The sequence below is a fragment of the Aethalodelphis obliquidens genome, unplaced genomic scaffold, assembly GCF_003676395.1.
Source record: "Aethalodelphis obliquidens isolate GAN/ISIS:26980383/991018 unplaced genomic scaffold, ASM367639v1 scaffold28, whole genome shotgun sequence".
NCBI lineage: Eukaryota > Metazoa > Chordata > Mammalia > Artiodactyla > Delphinidae > Aethalodelphis > Aethalodelphis obliquidens.
The window spans coordinates 5,533,487-5,547,277 of record NW_020837972.1 but is presented as its reverse complement, the minus strand read 5'-3'; the positions used below and the strand labels follow the sequence as shown (position 1 = coordinate 5,547,277).

Genomic DNA, 13,791 nt, shown 5'->3' with positions numbered 1-13,791 from the left:
TATTATATATATAATTATAATATAAAATTATATTAATATAATAATAATGTTTCCACAGTATCAGCATTGGATGCATCTGAGTGTGTTTATTGGATGACCTTGCAAACTTGGGGATGTGTTTCTTTGAAAAGGGGGAAACCAAAGGGTGATGGAGGCAGAGGGATGGATGATGTGAACCCTCAGGGGCCCTTCCTGTCCAGAGATGCTGGATAAAATATTGGTCCAAGGCCAGGGACTCTGTGTTCTGCTGTCTGGGCCCTTGACAAATGGGGTCGTTGGCCTTGGTGAGGCGAATGGGTGGATGGTAGGCAGGATCCACCCCCAACTTCCTGCTGGGGTGTGAGTCAGAAACAGAAAGGCCTGAGTGTGTCCAAGTCCCTCTAACCCTGTGGTCACTTGCGGGCACCCACCTTCCCCCCCCTTCCCTCCCCCGGGGTTCTGGTGGGGCCCAGGGGTGTGATGTGCTCACAAGTTGTTCTGTGGACTGGTTTCTCACCCTTAGATTTGCAGCGGGGTGGGGTGGGAGAGCTGGGGTTGCTGAAGCCCAGAGAGGGCAGGGTCTTTGACCTGTGTCACCCAGCAAGCTGAGGGCAGAGGGCTCTTGACTCTGGGCTCCGGGCAGGGACATTTTATTGCTGAATTGGCCTCTGTCCTCACTGAGTTTAATTTCTCCACTTTCTCACCTGCAGTACATAGTCTTTATTCCTTACTCATAAGTGGCACCTGGCATTAACCAAACCACGAGGCCAAAAATACACTCCCCTGGACCTACATATTTTTCATGTGGGTGTCCTCCAAAAGCTCAGAGGGGGGATGGTAATAACAGCCACCACCATCATATAGCTGTTAACACATTGAACACATGCTGTGAACCAGGCACGCTGCTCTGCGCTTTATAACGATTAACTCATTTCATCCTCCCAGTGGCCCCATAAGGCAGGGATTGTTATTTTTATACCCTTTTTACAGTTGTGGTAACTAAGGTACAGAAAGGCAAAATAACTTGCCTAAGGCCACCATGGTAGAACTGGGATTTGAACCCAGGCAGCAAAATCTGGCACCAGATTTCAAAAATAAAAATTATATTAAAATTGTGGTGAAGTACACATAATGTAAATTTAGCATCTTAACCATTTTTAGGTGTACCGTGCAGCGGCATTAAATATGCTACCGTCATCACCATCCATCTCCAGAATTCTTTTCATTTGGCAAAACTGAAACTGCACCCACTAAACACTAGCTCCCCATTCCCAGCTTCCCGCATCCCCTGATAACTGTTACTCCACTTTCTGTCTCTGTGAATTTGACTAGTCTAGATACCTTATGTAAGTGGGCTCATGCAATATTTGTCCTTCTGTGTCTGGCTTATTTCACTGAGCATAATGTCCTCAAGGTTCACCCACGTTGTAGCCTTTGTCAGAATTTCCTTCCATTTTAAGGCTGAATACTATTTCATTGTACATAAACACCACACTTTGTTTATCCATTCCTCAGTCGTGTACCTGGACACTTGGGTTACTACCACATTTTAGCTGTTGTGAAGAATGCTGCTATTAACATGGGTGTACAAATATCGCTTTGAGATCCTCCTTTCAATTATTTTAGGTAGTTACCCAGAACTAGGATTGATGGATGGTATGATAATTCTATTTTTAATTATTTGGGGAACCACCATACTGTTTTCCACAGCAGCTGCACCATTTTACATTCCCACCAGCAACGTACAACCGCATCCCACCAACACCTGTTATTTTCTGTTTTTTTTTTTTTTTAAAAACACCAGCCATCCTAATAGGTGTGGCTGGCATCTGATTTTTGTGAGAGATTCTTAGAAGCTGTATTTGTGAGGCCTCAGTTCCTGTTAGAATGTCTGCTGCATCATGGGATGCGTTTTCTGGAAATATTTTGGCCTCTCCTACCCGACTGGGAACTTTCTCAGGATGAGCCCCAGGGCCGCCACGGGGATGCTGGCCTGGGTTAGATGCTGAGGAAACGCTAAAGAACTCGATTCTCACTGACCCAGGGCACACCCCGGCACGTGTCTTTTTTGGGGAGAAACGCTTACGGCCCGGATCTTATTCTTCCGGGATGCTCTCTGGGCAACGTAGTCCCACCTTCTGGGTCACTGGGGAGGAAGCAGCGGCTGAATACCTGGCACTTGGCTGTTCAGAAGAAATACCCTCCCACCCCCGGCAGCTTTAAGAAAATACAGGTGCTGGGACCACCATTTGGAGGCTCATACTCCGTGGGTCTGGGGTGGGGCCCGAGCATCTGTTTTAAAAAAGAAATCTCCCCAGGTGATTCTTACGGGCACCTGGCCCAAGAGGCACGCCCATATAACATGTCACTCGACTCTGGCTAAAGCTAGGAATTTATCACAAAAATACCCGAGGGACATGTGTGTGTCTGCATCTTCGCTAGAGTGAGTGAGTTAATGAATGAATGATGAATGAATGAGGGCTGAGTTCCCCAAGCTCTGTCATCCCCACACCATCTTCATAATTTTTGCCCCGTCTCTACAGGCATACCTCGGAGATACTGCGAGTTCGGTTCCAGACCACCACAAGAAAGCCAATACGATAAAAAAGCGAGTCACATGAACTTTTGGATTCCCAATGCACATAAAAGTTATGTTTACACTATACTGTAGTCTGTTAAGGATGCAATAGCATGATGTCTAAAAAGACAATATACGTACCTTAATTAAAAAAATACTTTATTGCTCAGAAATGCTGGTCATCATCTGAGCCTTCAGCTAATCGTAACCTTTTTGCTGGTGGAGGGTTTGAAATATCGCGAGAGTTACCAAATGTGACACAGACAGGAAGTGAGCAAAGGCTGTTGGAAAACGGCACCTATAGACTTGCTCGACGCAGGGTTGCTACTGACCTTCAATTTGTGAAAAACGTAGTATCTTCGAAGGGCCAAAAAACGAGGTATGCCTGTATACTTTCTATGTTATTAGTCACCTAATACTTTTTTTTTGTGTGTGGTACACGGGCCTCTCACTGCTGTGGCCTCTTCCGTTAAGGAGCACAGGCTCCGGACGCTCAGGCCCAGCGGGCATGGCTCACGGGCCCAGCTGCTCCGCAGCACGTGGGATCTTCCCGGTCCAGGGCGCGAACCCGTGTCCCCTGCATCGGCAGGCGGATTCTCAACCACTGCGCCACCAGGGAAACCCCAGTCACCTAATACTTTAAAGCCACCCCACCTAGGTGTACTGAAACAAATCTATGTAAAAATTAGAAAAGCCGGGCTTCCCTGGTGGCGCAGTGGTTGAGAGTCCGCCTGCCGATGCAGGGCACACGGGTTCGCGCCCCGGTCCGGGAAGATCCCACATGCCGCGGAGCGGCTGGGCCCGTGAGCCATGGCCGCTGAGCCTGCGCGTCCGGAGCCTGTGCTCCGCAACGGGAGAGGCCACAACAGTGAGAGGCCCGCGTACCGCAAAAAACGAAAACAACAACAACAAAATTGGAAAAGCCAGTATCTCTGGCCATAAACAGAAGTTTACTTTCAAGGTACAAAGGCAATCAAACCGTGTCAGCAGATTTCAACTAAATTCAGTCATCCCTCGGTATCTGAGGGGGATTGGTTTTGAGAGTCACCCGGGTACCCAAATCCGCGTATGCTTAAGTCCAGTCTAGGATAGGCGGCCTTCCGTATCGGTGGCTTCCTCATCCTCGGATGCAACCAACTGCGGGTGGGAAACACAGTACACGGTGCGCGGTCTGTTGAATCCGTGGATGCGGAAACCCCGGATGCGGAAAGTGCGTAGGCGGAGGCCAGACTGTAAATGCTGCCACCCCCAAGGGTATTGCTCTCTTTATTACCAGGTGTAATTAGCGAGTGTTACGTAAGTGTTAAGGACAGGCCAGCACCCGGTGGAGATGTTCTCCTGCCCGGAACTACTTTTCCTTCATGAGTCAGTGCTATTTATTGTCCAGCGCTTGGACTATGTGGCCTCCCATGCTTCATAGCTGCAAAGTCAGGCAATGAGGGCGTGAGGGAGGAGCCAGGGTGACAGGGAGAGTGGATTCCCGTGGGCGAGGCCCACCGTCTTGAGTGGCCATCGCCCCGAACTGCCCTGTGGGTGTGGGATTAACTCGAGCCCAGGGCATCCCTTGCCCCACGGCTGTCCCAGGACTGAAGAGGCTTTTATCTACAGGTTCATTGAGTTGAGACGGGTCCCTGCCAAGGAGGTCAGGTCCTGGGTCGGGCACAGAGCCCAGAGGGCGCGGACCTCGTAGCTGGGAGTCAGGAGGGAGAAGAGGCCTGTCCTGCAGCGCTGGAGTCCCTGTGGGGTGGACATAGGCATCCCGGCTCCTCGGATCGCCGGTGTGGAGGCCAGCGGTGTGCCTCTTCCTGGAGCGTGACCTTGGGTGAGTCCCTTGACCTTTCTGAGCTTTCCTTGGTCTCTCTGAGCTTCCCTTGGTGCAGCTGTCAGATTAATTCATTTGGAAACTACTGTTGGATGCCTGCTGGGGCTAGGCTCTGAGCCGCTTGCCGCAGGAAACCCGGCAGCTGAGACCCCTTCTCCCTGGGAGTTTATGGGCTGGCGGGGAGGCGGACATGGCAGGGAGGGGAAGAGGTGCAGGAGGCTTTGAAGATAGTCTGGGAGAGGTGCTTTAGCTGAGCGGTCGGCTCAGATTTTTCTGAGGCTGGTGTAACAAGTAACCACAATCTGTGTTACTTAGAACAACAGAAATGTATTCTCTTACAGTCTGGAGGCTAGAAGTCCAAAATCAAGGTGTCAGCAGGGCCACACTCCCTCAAAGGCTCTAAGGGGAACCCTTTCTTCTTCCAGTTTCTGGTGGCTTCCGGCAGTCCTCAGTGTTTCTTGGCTTGTGTCTGTATATCTGCATTTTCTTTTCTTATGAGGACACCAGTCATTGGATCAGGGCCCACCCTAATGCAATATGACTGCATTGAGACATCATTATGTCTGCAAAGACCAAATAAAGTCACATTCCGAGATTCCAGATGGACATGAATTTTAGGAGGACACTATTCAACCCACTATGCTGAGGAAGGGCCATTAAAGCTGAGACCTAAACGTGTGTGTGGTCAGGGAGGGTGGGGAGTTGGGGGGAGGGGGTCATTCAGGCAGAGGGAACAGCATGTGCGAAGGCTTTCCGGTGGGAGGGCAGCTGAGGCGAGTGTGACGGGGGCAGGGTAAACAAGGGGAGCTGTCAGGGCTGAGGGCAGAGAGACTGGGGGGCTGCAGCACGGAGCCCCGGAAAGGGGATGGATTTCATCCTAAGCGCCTCTGACGAGTTTAAACGGGGGCGTGATGTGATTGGATTCCCTTTTTTGGAAAACGGTCATCTTTTTTTTTCTAATTGAAGTACAGTTGACTTACAATGTTGTGTTAATTTCTGTCGTGCAGCAGAGTGACTCAGTTATACATATACATACATTCTTTTTTACATTCTTTTCCATTCACGGTTTATCACAGGATATTGAATATAGTTCCCTGTTTTGTTTTTTTTTAAAACAAGGTTATTCTAACTATAGACGGGGAAGGGGCATGGCAGTGACCAACAGTATACATGCTTTAAGGTTTACCCCAGCACATTTGCTTCCCACGAGTGCTTTAATCTTCAGAGCCCTGGCAGGGAGGTAGGGCAGTGCTAATATCCCTGAGGAAATGAAGGCCCAGAGAGGGTAAGCAGTTTTCCTAGGATCACACAGCTAGGATGAAGAGCACTCAAGACACTCACCAATGTCTTCTGTCTTGTGAATGCTCAGGCACCTGGAGGTGAAGGTCCTTGGACCTTGAAGGTCCATTTTCAGAGACAGCTGGGATTCGGGGGCAGGGGAGATGCATTGATTTTACACCTGTTGCTGCCTGTGCTGTGTCATTTGCTCAGCCCAGGGAAGGTTTAGCTATGCGATGGGGATAAGGTAGCTTTGGCAACTTAGTGTGGAGTTAATTCCCTTATATCTGTGAGCTGCTAGGATCCTCCCCTTCAGAGCAGAGCTCCAGAGGAGAAAAAGCAGGCCAAGGGCAATAAACACTGCCCTGTTCACCAAAGAGCATTTTGGAGGGTTGTGATAAAATCTTGGGCCAAGGCCCAAAGGAAATGGCAGGATAGTTAAGACTGTCCCAGAACCTTTGAGCTGATGTTTCTGTGACATTTGGGGTGTCTATTCACATGGAAAAGAACTCTCTTCTTCTTGAGAAGTAAAAATTCGTATCTATTCGGATGAAACATTCCAAAGTGTGAACATGTTCATTGAACCCGTCCTGGGATTGACAACATAAATTAAGTACCATCTCCCAGGTATTGAGGACGCTAACATCCCCCTGAGAGACAGGCTTATTTGCTGGATCTGAGATTCCCAGTGTGGGGCAAGGTCATTATTTCCTGCTCGGGTCTCTTGTTTCTTTAGTTCTCTCTTTGTCTCGGTGCTGGGGTCAGCGGGAGGGAGACGGAGGGGTTGCTCTGGAATGCCCCCCTTCTGATGAGGAGTTTTCTCCAACTGTGTTTTGAGAGAGCTGTGGGGTGCTGCCTGGGGAGACAGCTGAGCCAGACGCTGCTGACTCCCTCCCCAAGCCTAGCTGCTGGGACGGACTCCTCACCCGGCAGGGCTGAGAGATGCTGTGTGTGTGCGTGTGTGTGTGGCGGAGCGGAGTTAAACTTGGTTCGGGATCTGAGGGCTGGTTTCCTTCCTCTCCTGGTGAAAGGCCCTGTCGAATGAATCACATCCTCTCTTTAGCGTTCTGGGCCCACAGAATGTCAAGGCCAGCCTGGTGTTGTCAGAGGGACGCCCACCCAGGGGATGTCAGACTCTGGTTTGGGACTCCGTGGAGGGACTTTGGACCACCCCAAGGGGTGATGCCTGTAGCTTCCCTTTGAGGCATGTATATTTCATTCATTCATCCATCCATCCATGTATCCATCCATCCATCTGTCCTTCCACCCATCCACTCATTGCAAATCTGGGTGATGCTCAACCCCTTGCTGGAGACAGGTCCTTGGGTTAATCATCCACCCTTTGTTATTCCAACACCTGCTCGGCCTGGCCTGTGCAGCCCCCAGGGACTCACCTATGGAAGAGGCAGACAAGCTCCCACACCCTGGTCTGCCAGCTTCTCCTGTAAAGGACCAGATAGTAACTATTTTCAGCTCTTCAGATCATAAGGCCCCCATCACAGCTGCTGACCACCAGACACAATATGTAGCCCAGTGCATGCCACAGTGCTCCAATCAGATTTTACTCAGGGACACTGAAACGTGGTTTTCCTATAATTTTCGTGTTGACACACGAAATGTTATTTTTTTGATTTTTTTCCCCAGTGGTTTAAAAATGTGTGGGCTTCCCTGGTGGCACAGTGGTTGAGAGTCCGCCTGCCGATGCAGGGGACACGGGTTCGTGCCCCGGTCCGGGAAGATCCCACGTGCCGCGGAGCGGCTGGGCCCGTGAGCCATGGCCGCTGAGCCTGCGCGTCTGGAGCCTGTGCTCCGCAACAGGAGAGGCCACAACAGTGAGAGGCCCACGTACCACAAAAACAAACAAACAAAACAAAATAAAAATGTGAAAACCATCCTTAGCTCACAGGCCCTACAAAAAGAGATTTGGCCCATGGGATTCTAGACAGAATCAAAGTGAGTAAGCCGACAGATCATTTTGGTCGGTGAGAAGGGTGGTACAGAGGATACAGCAGTGAGAGGGAAGCGCTTCTGTTTGGTGTTCAGGGAAAGCCCCTTTGAAGAAATGACATTTAAGTGGAGAACTGAGTGGAGGGAGAGTCAGCCCCTTGTCCAGGCAGTGGGAACAGCGGGAGCAAAGGTCTGAGGTGTAGGGAGGAGTTGGCGGAGGGGGGTGGTGGTGCAAGTACAAGGAACAGAAAAGTGTGCGTGGCCCAAGCCAGAGGGTGAAGGGGAGAGATGGGTAGTGAGGTCCCGGAGATGAGAGCTCGGCCATTTTAGATTTTGATGAGGATGTTGCACCTCAGGTGTTTCCCCGAGGGATGGGAGAGCTGGGGTATTTATACTCCAACTCCTGGGGCGTCAACTCCTGGCTACTTCCGGCTGTCTTGCACCCAGGCCCCCAGGGCAGGGGAAAGCCCTCAGGCAGAGACTACAGGGCTTTTGAAAATTGTGGGAGTGTTCAGGGTTGCATAGGACACTGACAGCATCCACTGCACTGGGATTTAGTGCCTTTTTCAAGACCTAGCTCAGGTGTCTCCCCTGCAGGACGTCTTCTCCACTCCCCATCCTGGCAGCCCCTGGTCCTCCTTCCTCTGGTCCCTCTCAGCCCCCAGGTCAACCCCCATCCTCGTGCTTCAGGGCTTGATGCTGTAATTCCTCCTTGGTCTGGGTTGGGGCCACACATTGTTCCCAGATACAGGGTTTGGAAATACCTGGTGATGATGAGTTCAGGGCAGTGAGGCGGGGACCCCTGCCCTGGGGCGCTCACAGCCCTGGGGGGAGGCAGACAGTGACAGGAGGCTGTGTTGCAGGGGATGAGGGCTGGGGAGGCTGCGGCTGAAAAGCGGCTGCTTTCTGAGCTCCTACTGCTCGCAGACCCTGTGCTTCTCACCCCTGGACGATCCCTGGTGTCCCCCTGGGAGTTCCATAAAAATAGCCATGCCCAGGCTCCACCTGCAGAAATTCTAACTTGGCCCAGGACTGCATCTGGCTATAAATCTTGATCCAGTCCTTTGGGCTTGGAGTGCCAAACTCCTCTGTATTGGTTTCTTGTGGCTGCTCGAACAAATTATTACAGACCTTAAAGGCTTAAAGCAACAGACGTTTATTCTCTTCTGGTTCTGGAATCAGTTTCACTGAGCAAGAACCGAGGTGTCGGCTCCGTCCAGGGGCTGTTGGGGAGAATCCTTGCCTTTTCCAGCTTCTATAGGCTGCCGCGTTCCCAGTTCCCCTCCTGAATCTTCAGAGCCGCAGCTGAGCATGTCAAGTGTCTCTCTGCTGAGGCTGTCACATGGCCTTTTCTCTTCCCTAGGCAAATTCTCCCTCTGCGTCCCTTTTATAAGGACGCGTGTGACTGCATTTAGGGCCCACCCGGGTAATCTAGGCTTATCCTCCCATCTCAAGATCCTGAACGAAAGCACATCTGCAAAGACCCTTTTTCTGTGTACGGTAACAGGGATCCTGCTTCCGGGGCTTAGGACCTGGATATTTTTTGGAGCCATTAATTCAGCGTCGTGCTCCTGGTCCCGAGAACGCACCTCCTGAGCCCCCAGCCCGGGCAGGCACCTCCCCCCACGGCTAATCTTATGGACTCCTGCAAGGTTGGGCTCCTTATTTCTGCTTTCCAAGTGGGGAACCCGGGGCTTGCCGGGGGGAGAGTGATTTTCTGAAACCAAGCTTGCATTTGAGTCTGACCTTGCATCCTTTGAGCCCTGAATCGTGTTGGCCTTCATTCCTCATGCTCCAGGGAGGGGGCAGCGACCGAAGTGCTGTAGCTAGAGAGGGTCCTGCTGAGCTCCCTCTGTGGGTCGCAGGATTCTAGAGGCTACTGCCCTGGGGCTGGGAGCCTGCTTGTTATGTTTAGGGTGTCTCTGTTCCGACCCCCCTCAGTGGGAAGAATTCCCATTTCTTCTTCACATGATCCTTTTGGGGAGAAGGTCACTGTTGATGTTAGTTCTTTAAAAATGGGCTTTGGGGTGATTTAACTCCCCTGAGGGTCGCAGTGGGCGTCAGCCCCAAAGACAGGGGAGGAAAGGGAACCGCTCTGTCCCAGTTGCTGCCCTGGGGCCCTCCGTGCCCATTCGGGCTCTGCATCACTATCCCCATTTCACAGGTGAGGAAACCCAGGCTTGGGCAGGGGGATTGCCGTGTCCAAGGTCATGCAACCAGTAAGTGGTGGAGCCAGGATTTGAACCCAGGTCTCCCTGACTCTGCCCTTTGCGCTAGTGGTGAATCACCAGGCCCGGCACGCTGCCTGATTCTGAGTGGTGGGATGGTTTGTTTGTTTGTTTTTAATTTTTTGAAGTATAGCTGGTTTACAATGTTGTGCTAATTTCTGTTGTACAGCAAAGTGATTCCATTATACATATATACTTTTTCATATTCTTTTCCATTATGGTTTATCGCAGGATATTGAATCTAGTTCCCCGTGCTGTACAGTAGGACCTTGTTGTTTCTCCATCCTATATGTAATAGTTTACACCTGCTAATCCTAAACTCCCAATCCTTCCCTCCCCCACACTTGGCAACCACAAGTCTGTTCTCTGTCTGTGAGTCTGTTTCGTAGATATGTTCATTCGTGTCATATTTTAGGTGCCACATACAAGTGATGTCCTATGATATTTGTCTTTGTCTGACTTACTTCACTTAGTATGATAATCCCTAGGTCCATCCATGTTACTGCAAATGGCATTATTTCGTTCTTTATTATGGCTGAGTAGTATTCCATTGTATATATGCACCACATCTTCTTTATCCGTTCATCTGTTGATGGACATTTAGGTTGTTTCCATGTCTTGGCTATTGTAAATAGTGCTGCTGTGAATGTTGGGATGGATGTATCTTTTTGAATTATAGTTTTGTCTGGATATATGCCCAGGAGTGGGATTGCTAGATCGTATGGCAACTCTATTTTTAGTTTTTTGAGGACCCTCCATACTGTTCTCCATAGTGGCTGCACCAATTTACATTCATGGTGGGAGTTCTGAATTGAACTTTTTCGGTCCCTTCTGGTTTCCCTGCTTCATGTTGGGAGGGGGTTCACGCTCTTCCTCTCACCCTCACATTCAGTCCTTCAGCCAGTCCCATCATCTTTTTTTTTTTTTGCGGTACGCGGGCCTCTCACTGTTGTGGCCTCTCCTGTTGCGGAGCACAGGCTCCGGACACGCAGGCTCAGTGGCCATGGCTCACGGGCCCAGCCACTCCACGGCATGTGGGATCTTCCCGGAAGGGGGCACGAACCCGTGTCCACTGCGTCGGCAGGCGGACACTCAACCACTGCGCCACCAGGGAAGCCCGCATCATCTGTTTTTAAAGCCATAACATCTCTTCTCTCCGTCCCACTGTCACTGAACCCGCCCAGGCCCCCCGCCTCTTGCACCTGGGAGGAAGCAGGGGCCTCTGCTCTTGTCCTCGGCAGTTTATTCTCCTCTGGGTGCCCGGAGTGAGCTTCCAGATGGTTCACAGCCCTGCTAAAGCCCACATTGGAGTGGATTCCCACTCCTTCCCACAGAGGCTCTGCCTGACCGCCCCCCCATCCATCCTGCCCCTCCAGATGACCTCATCCTCTCCCTTCCCACCTGCCTGCCTCTGGCCTTCCTTTTGGAAGGCTCTTTCCTGAGCTGTTTGCATGGCAGGCTCCTCCCCTTCCCTTGGGTCTCAGCTCAGCTGTCAGTCCCCTCCCCTCCCCATCCCGCCAGGGTAGAGTTGCTCCCCGAAACCCTGACTCTTATCACATAACCCTGCTTTATTGCCTTCACAGCCCTGGTCGGCTCCTAAGCGATTTCTTCCTTTCCTTTTGTCTACTGAAAGCTCTGCCTTCTAGAGCAGAGCCCTTGTCAGTTTTGCTGTGAGGCTGCATCCGCCATGCACATAGTCGGTGCTTAATGAATGGATATTTGTTGAGTGAATGGTCCTGGTGAGGAGGTCCAGGTTCCAGTGTGGACCTTGCCCGGGCTTCCTGGATGTCCTTGGGCAACTTTCTTCCCCCTCGGGCTCTCCTCACCAGTGTAACCTAGAAGCTTGGGCAGCGTGGTCTCGAAGATGGAAGACTCTGGCCTTCCAGGCCCCAGGAATTCAGGGCTGGTCAGGGCTCTGAGGGGATGGGCTGGCCCAAGGGAAGATGTGGGAGGAAGGCAGACCCTGAGCCACAGGAAAGGGAGAGTCCCTGGGTGGGGAAGCAACTATTTGGGACGAGTTCACGAGGTTTAACCAGAGCTCACGAGCCCTCCTCTCCACAGCCCCCCAAGAAAACACTGGCTGTTGTCTTAGCTGCTGTGTTGGTGCCGGGAGGGTGTGCGGGGCGAGTGTCCCCCCTGCCGGGACCTCTGCCCAGCAGGCTTTGTTTGAGATTTGAACAGAAAAGAAGGCTATCCTCTTTAAAACGCAGCTCCAGAAACCTCTCTGGGCTTTGGGGATCTAGGCAGAAGATGGCAGGGAGCTTTTTTCTCACTCTTTGTTAAACATTAAAAATTTTTTTCTACTGGAACATTATACATGCCAAACACCAGGAAGAAAAAATACCCTCCGAAGTAAGCCCACCACCATTGGATAATCACCGTGAACTTTTGGCATGGGGATTTTTGTATTTTTGAGGGTGCCTTTGGTTTTCCCATAGATTATGCTGATTACAGTCTTTTTTCAAAACCCCAGATGTATACAGCTTTGAAGCTTCCTTTTTTTTCCACTTAAATCATGCTATTAACTAGTTCCTCCCATTACCCATCTTGGTAAACTTCATTTCGGACAAGTGCATAAAATTTCCAAAGAATACCCTAGTCTGTCCAGTCATTGGACACTTAGATTGTTTCACATTCCTTGGTCCACCTCTCCAGCCTCGAGTACCTGGTGTTCTCTGGCCCTGGAAAACCCTGTACTTTTGGTTCCCTGAAAGGGTCTCCTGCCTCAGGACCTTTGCACAGGCTGTTCTGCTGCCTCTCCCTCTGTTGTACCTTCCTGGTGTGGTTCCCTGAAAGGGTCTCCTGCCTCAGGACCTTTGCACAGGCTGTTCTGCTGCCTCTCCCTCTGTTGTACCTTCCTGGTGTGCCCCTTTACTTTCCTCACAGTTTGTATGGAAACCTTTCTTGGGTTTCTCTTTGAGTTCTGCTCGGCTCCCCTCACCCCTGACTGTGAGCTGCCTGAGAGTCCAGGGGTGTTGCTGTCTCTGGAGGGGTTATGGGGATTGTTAGTTTCATGCCCCCTAGATGTTTATTCTTGTGTTGTAAAAATGGGACCTTGGCTTCCTTTGAGTCTTAACTAGTTGAGTGGCTGGCCGGGGTGGGGGGGGGGGGGGGGGTGAATATGTTTTATGATGGGGGTAGGGGATACATTTTTATTTTATTTTATTTTATTGTTTGGCCGCTCTGCTTGGCATGCAGGACCTTAGTTCCCCGACCAGGGACTGAACCTGCACCCCCTGCAGTGGAAGCGTGGAGTCTTAACCACTGGACCGACAGGGAGGTCCTAATATATTTTTACTTTAGCCCCCAAAGCATGAGGCAAAGATGAAAATGACCCCCACAGATGCATGACACCCCATCTAGTGCCTCCACTGACATGCTCCATGTATGTGGACCCACATGACAATGGTGGTTACCATGGAGATCCACAGGTGTCATTGTCACCACGATAAATAGTAAGAGCTGCTCTTTCTTGAACTCTTAGTTTAATTAGTTTAATTCAGTTACTTCTCACAGCCAGCCCCCGAGAGAGGCTCTCATCATCCCCATATTACAGATGAGGAAACTGAGGCTTGGAGAGGTGTTGTAATTTGCCCAGGATCACACAGACTAGAAGTGGCTGAGGCAGTATATAAACCCAGGTGGGGTGGTTCCAGAGCCTGAGCTTCTAACAACAGCCCTGGCCCACCACACACACACGCGTGCACACACACACACACACACACACACACACGTGTGCCAGACATGAGCACACGCCACCAGCTGCCTTGGGTGCTGGTATTGGCGTTGGGCTACAGAACCACTGCCTGCAGCCCGGCTCCAGTGTGAACAGGTCACCTCTGGGAGCCAACAGGCTGGCTCAGCAGGCGCTGGCTCACGCCCTGGCCTTGCCCATCCTTGAGGGGTGGAGTCATGACCTGGACTTGCAGGTGGGCAGCTTCAAGGATGCTGGCCTTGGA

At 51.1% G+C, this 13,791-nt stretch overlaps 1 protein-coding gene across 5 annotated transcripts in view; it reads left to right on the top strand.

Annotated features, from left to right (window-relative positions):
• KIAA1671 (KIAA1671 ortholog) overlaps positions 1 to 13,791 on the top strand; it is a 186,345-nt gene that overhangs the window by 18,137 nt on the left and 154,417 nt on the right. Inside the window, exon 1 of one of the 5 annotated variants that reach the window (XM_027124444.1) lies at positions 3,553 to 4,379. The exons of the other annotated variants lie outside the window; for them this stretch is intronic. The gene's annotated coding sequence lies outside the window, so the exon portion shown is untranslated. Of the gene's footprint in view, positions 1 to 3,552; positions 4,380 to 13,791 lie in introns of those variants that run through there. 5 annotated transcript variants of the gene reach the window in all.